This window comes from Triturus cristatus, chromosome 6 (genome assembly GCF_964204655.1).
Source record: "Triturus cristatus chromosome 6, aTriCri1.1, whole genome shotgun sequence".
In the NCBI taxonomy this organism is placed as follows: domain Eukaryota; kingdom Metazoa; phylum Chordata; class Amphibia; order Caudata; family Salamandridae; genus Triturus; species Triturus cristatus.
This window is the reverse complement of record NC_140589.1, coordinates 1,784,644,869-1,784,650,868: the sequence shown is the minus strand read 5'-3', so window position 1 is coordinate 1,784,650,868 and position 6,000 is coordinate 1,784,644,869. Positions and strand designations below refer to the sequence as shown.

The window sequence follows — 6,000 nt, the reverse complement described above, 5'->3', positions numbered from 1 at the left end:
GGAGCGAGGATATGGAGTGGAATCGCTCACACTACTCCTGTACCCCGACAACGCACAACGTCTCTGCCCTCAGCCCTCTGCTCCTGTGCATATGGACGCTGTAGAGTGAAGCCGCTCACATTACTCCTGTACTCCTAGGCAGCGCACAGCTCCTCTGGCCATAACTCTCTGCTCTTATGCAGATTCTGCGAAGCGAGGTTGTAGAGTGGAGCCTCCCACACTACTGCATTCCACGCCAGTGCACAGCGTCTCTGACCTCAGCCCTGTGCTCCTGTGCAGAGGGAGGAGGCTCTAGAGTCGAGCCGGTCACGCTGCCCCTGCATTCCTAGGCAGTGCACAGCGTCCCTGACCTCAGCTCTCTGCTCCTGTGCAGAGGGAGGCTGTAGAGTGGAGCAGCTCACTGTGCTCACACTGCCCCTGCACTCCTAGGCAGCGCACAGCGCCTCTGACCTTAGCCTTCTGCTCTTGTTCAGATTCTGCGGAGCGAGGTTATAGAGTAAAACCGCTCACACTACTCCTGTACCGCGGCAACGCACGGCGTCTCGGACCTCAGCCCTCTGCTCCTCTGCATATGGACGCTGTAGAGTGAAGCCGCTCACACTACTCCTGGACGTCTCTGACCTCAGCCCTCTGCTCCTGTGCAGATTCTGCAGAGAGAGAGAGAAGGGGTGGGGGGGGGGGGCTTTCTTTAGAGGGAGCCGCTCACACTTCTCCTGGACTCCTCTCCAGCGCACAGCGCCTCTGACCTCAGCCCTCTGTTCCTGTGCAGACGGAGGCTGCTCCACGGAGGCGGAGACACTGCCTCCTCCCAGGCACCCCAGCGCACGCCTCCCTCCTCCAGCTCTGCCTGTACCCATCCCGGAGCTGGACCCAGGACAAACCGAGCCTGACAGCCGGACCCGCCTGTGGCTGCCGAGGAGGGCATCCCTGGTGCAACACAGAGGTAAGCGGCGCTGCTTCCGTGCTCCGAGGCGCTGCATTGTAATTGGCCGAGTCCAAACGGTTATATAGCGCAGACTCCAATACCGGGGCTCTTGGCGCGCTACATTCCAAGGATTGACTTAGGGCACTTTTATAGAGCTCATCACCACTCAGAAAGGACCTCTTGGCGCTTTGCTACTGACTGAAGATACTCATGCAGCGATCCCTTTCAGTGGATCTCTTGGCGCTATACAGTTGACCGAGGACACTTCTAGAGCGCGCATCACCAAAAGAGGGTTTCTTGGTCCAATGCAAATGACAGGCTGACTGTAGATGCCCCACCCCCAGCCACCCACAAAGGGCCTCTTGGCGCAATACAACTAACAGACTGAGGACACCAATAGCACACACCAGGTACAGTGGTACATTTGGCGCTATACGATCATTTATTTTCTACGCGTCGGATTCTAAAAATGCGAGCTTTCAAAGAAAACAGATGTGCGGTTATTGTAGATGCGACTAGAGTGAACAGGCTCCCCGCTCCGGCCGTTACACATACTGGCCCGTAGTACAAGCCCTTCCGGATGTGACGTTAACTGTTCTCTACAATCACTAGACTCGTTATTTTGTCTTGAAATGTCACCGTTGGCACTATCTGCCTGCCAAGGGGGCCGGATCCCGACCCCTGGTGTGTGACCCCACACTCTGGTGCATCAACAGGTGGAATGCGGGCTTTAAAGCGCTACCGGCTGCAAAGAGTTAGCTCAGCGTGTTGAGTGGGCCCAGTGTAGGGGTCCGCGTCTGCGGTTAAACCTTCAGTTACCAGATCGAGCCCCATCGAGCCATTTATCCTTTCAAAGTCGATAACATGAGCACCACTGAGATGGCTGATTAGAAACACGTGTCATTAGCGCCAAGAGACCCACATGGTGCTGAACGTGCGCTGTACAAGCAGGCCACGAGGTTATGCACAAGACTGAAAGTGGATGGGGGCTGTGGCACAATGATGGTGCTGCGTCTAAACATGTACACACCAAGATACGTGCAATACATCTTGCCTCGGCAGAAAGAGTGCAGGGTCACTCTAACGGACACAGCTATTCAGTTTTACACGGCTTGAGATCCCTAGGACAGAAGCTCCTAACACACGCGCCCACAGGTGCACAAGTGTGCACCAGCGTGAGACAGGCCTGAAGCCGCAAATGATCTGCTCCCTGTGGTGCAAAGCGTTGTCCTGCCAGCATTTTACCACAACACAAGGGCATCTTAAGAGAGCCCCCAGCTGCAGGCGTGCAAACATTTCACAAGAGTCGTGACCCTTCTCTTTCTCTCGCCCTTTTGTCGTCACAGTTTGTTCACGTTTCTTTCGGTAAATAGAAGTGCCGGGTGCTTGTTTTATCAGTTTTCATCCATTATGATTCGGAGCAGGTAGACATACCCCCCCACCCCGTCCCGTACACCAGGCCGCACTCCTCACACTGAATCTCAATGCCCCGCCCACGTGCATGATTGATGGTCCCTGGCAGTGAGAGGACACTAGAGCTGTCGTTTGTAGCTGAAGGTGGAGCACAGCTCCCCCCGAACACCCCCCCCCCCCCCTCTGACCCAGACGATACCTCTTGGTTGGTTGGGGTCACCTGTCTTCGGGACCTTGTGGGGCAGAGAGGAAGAGGCGAGGTGGGGTAGGGGGGTACTCTTTGCCCACACGTTCACGCATGATTGAATGATGGTTTACTAGTCCGCACAGTTACCGAAGGCGTCTAAGCGCTAGGGTCACCAGTTAGTAGTAGCTGATGTCAGTGCCCAGCTTTCGGAAAGCATGATTTCTGCAGGCGGGTTGGAGTTTCAGAGAGAAGTGTCCAGAGGACAGAGGCGCAGAGGGAAAAGGCTCGACCTCCTGACCAGTCACGACAAGTCGTGGTATCGAGAGAGGATCAGAGGGGTAGGAGCTCAGAGTAAACGCGGAACGACAGGTTGGACTAGTGAATTAAGAGACGCACTTGCCCAAGCAGATAACCTTGACGCCAAAGCGCTTTACGACGAGAAGTTCGGAGATAAATTAATGATATTTAACTGCCAGCGGGAGCCTACCTGTGGTATTCGGCATTAGTTGCAACGGCAGTGCTTTAAGCGGGCCGGGTCCTGCCGGTGCTCAATACCGGCAGTTCTAAACAGCAGGTGCTGAGACGGGTCTCTATCGGACTCTCCCGTTCTGCCCTCACCCTCAGCGTGAAAAAACAAAAATCTTAACTCTGCAGCAGTGACGCCCTTCACTGCCTTTGATGCAGCTCGGAGACTGGGTCTAGTACTTTCAGTCTCATCACTTCAGAATGGAGGCATTTGCGATATTGTACACAATGAAGCCGTGGTTGTTGCTTATTTATCTTCGGCAACTAACAAATTGGCAAAGCCAATAGTCCTAGCTTGTTGTAGGTGTAATGTTCCTTGTTATCTTATACATCTGGATGCAATGACAGAAGCAGCAAAAGAGCAGTCGGGCGGCACAGATTTTAAGTTTCCATGTTTTAAGCCACGCCCTAAATTACCTTGGCCGCGCCCCTCTGAGAGACCCCCCCCCCTCAGTTTTTTCATCTAATTTAAAACCCTGTGCAATGGGGTGATGAGAAACATGGGCAGCCCTGGGAAGAGGGCGGTTTATTAGTCACCACGAGAAAATGTTGCTGCGGGACTCTATCAGGATGAATGAAGGAAGGTTTTTGCCCAGAAAATATCGAAAGAGAAAACTTGTGGCAGCCATCTTACCAACCGGGGGCGGGGCAAGAGCCTGTTATCACTGATGAGTCAATGGCCAGAAACTTTCAGGTGAACCAAGAGGGCTCAGGGCTATCAGCCGCCACACTGAGGTCTAGGCTACGGAGAGACCTTCGAGGGCAAGGGCCACTGACCTCGGAGGGAGCAAACCGGCCTAGGACCCTTGAGGGGCAGACTAGGTGGGGACCACCCAAGACAAAGACAACCGAGGTTCAAACCAGGGAGGGACCACCTAGGGCGTGGACCATTAAGGTCTACACCAGGAAGGGACCACTCAGTGCAAGGACCACTGAGGTGCAGACCAGGAAAGGACCACAGATGCCCATACTAGAGAAGGACCAACCAGGGCTAGGACCACAGACGTCCAAACTAGGGAAGGACCAACCAGGGCTAGGACCACAGACGTCCAGACTAGAGAAGGACCAACCAGGGCTAGGACCACAGACGTCCAAACTAGGGAAGGACCAACCAGGGCTAGGACCACAGATGCCCAGACTAGAGAAGGACCAACCAGGGCTAGGACCACAGACGTCCAGACTAGGGAAGGTCCAACCAGGGCTAGGACCACCGATGTCCAGACTAGAGAAGGACCAACCAGGGCTAGGACCACAGATGTCCAGACTAGAGAAGGACCAACCAGGGCTAGGACCACAGATGTCCAGACTAGAGAAGGACCAACCAGGGCTAGGACCACAGACGTCCAGACTAGGGAAGGACCAACCAGGGCTAGGACCACAGATGTCCAGACTATAGAAGGACCAACCAGGGCTAGGACCACAGACATCCAGACTAGGGAAGGACCAACCAGGGCTAGGACCACAGATGTCCAGACTAGAGAAGGACCAACCAGGGCTAGGACCACAGATGCCCAGACTAGGGACAGGCCACTCAGCTGCAAGGAGCTGAGGTCTAGGCCAGGGAGGGACCAACATCGCTCAACATCCTGTGATTCTTGGCAAATCACTGAATCTCCCCATGCCTAACAAAAAAAAAATGAATGCGTCCATCTGTAACTAAACTGGTGCTCATGTAAAGCGCTCTGATACCTGATATCTTCGGGTCTATATAAAAGAAAGAAAAGAAAAAAGGGCCATTGAAATGCATACCAGTGAGGTACTACTCGGGGCAAAGACTACTGAGGCACCAACCAGGGAGGGACCACTAGGGCAAGTCCTACCACCAAGGTAAGGGTGGATCCACCTAGGAAAGAACCACTGACCAGCAAGGTACCACCCGGGGCAAGGACTACGGAAGCGCCGACCAGGGAAGGACCACCGACGGAAAGAATCACTGAGGTCCAGAACTAGGAGGAACCACCAAGGGCAAGGACCATTGAGATGCAGAACAGGGAGGGACCACCAAGGGCAAGGACCCGAGATCTAGGCCAGGGAGGCTCCACCCTGGGAAAAAGATGCAGACCAGCAAGGTACCACCCAGGAAAAGGACTACTGAGGCGCCGACCAGGGAGGGACCACCAAGAGAAAGGACCACTGAGGTCCAGAACAGGGAGAAACCACACAAGGCAAGGACTACTGAGGTGCCGACCAGAGAGGGACCACCTAGGGCAAGGACCTGAGATCTAGGCCAGGGAGGGTCCACCCTGGGAATGAACCACAAACCAGCAACGTACCACCCAGGGAAAGGACCACTGATATCCAGACCAGGGAGGGAACACCCAGCGAAAGAATCACTCACCAGCGAGGGACCATTCATGGCAAGGACCATTGAGACGCAGACCAGCGCAAGGGCTACTGTAGAGCTGACCAGGGAGGGACCACCAGAGTAAAGAACCACTGAGGTCCAGAACAGGGAGGTACCACACAGGGCAAGGACCATTGAGATGCAGAACAGCGAGGGACCACCAAGGGCAAGGACCTGAGCTCTAGGCCAGGTAGGGCCCACCCTGGGAAAGAGATGCAGACCAGTGAGGTACCACCCAGGGCAAGGACTACTGAGGTGCCGACCAGCGAGGGATCATCAAGGGCAAGGACCTGAGATCTATACCCGGGACGGTCCACTCAGGGAAAGAACCACTGTGGTCCAGACCAGTGAGGTACCACCCAGGCAAGGACTACTGAGGTGCCGACCAGCAAGGAACCACCAAGGACAAGGACCTCATATCTAGGCCATAGAGGGTCCACCCAGGGAAAGAACCACTGAGGTCCAGAACAGGGAAGGACCACCCAGGGCAAGGACCATTGAGAAGCAGACAAGTGAGGTACCACTCAGGGCAAGGACTACTGGGGCGCCAACTGGGAAGGGACCATCAAGGGCAAGGACCTGAGATCAAGGCCAGGGAGGGTCCAC

General features: G+C 55.0%; 1 protein-coding gene across 1 annotated transcript in view; it reads left to right on the top strand.

The window, feature by feature from the left end:
- The first annotated feature begins 828 nt into the window (after positions 1–828).
- The window catches only part of CHRNA2 (cholinergic receptor nicotinic alpha 2 subunit), a 144,688-nt gene continuing 139,516 nt past the window's right edge, over positions 829–6,000 (top strand). Inside the window, exon 1 of the mRNA XM_085613107.1 lies at positions 829–943. The gene's annotated coding sequence lies outside the window, so the exon portion shown is untranslated. The remainder of the gene's footprint in view (positions 944–6,000) is intronic.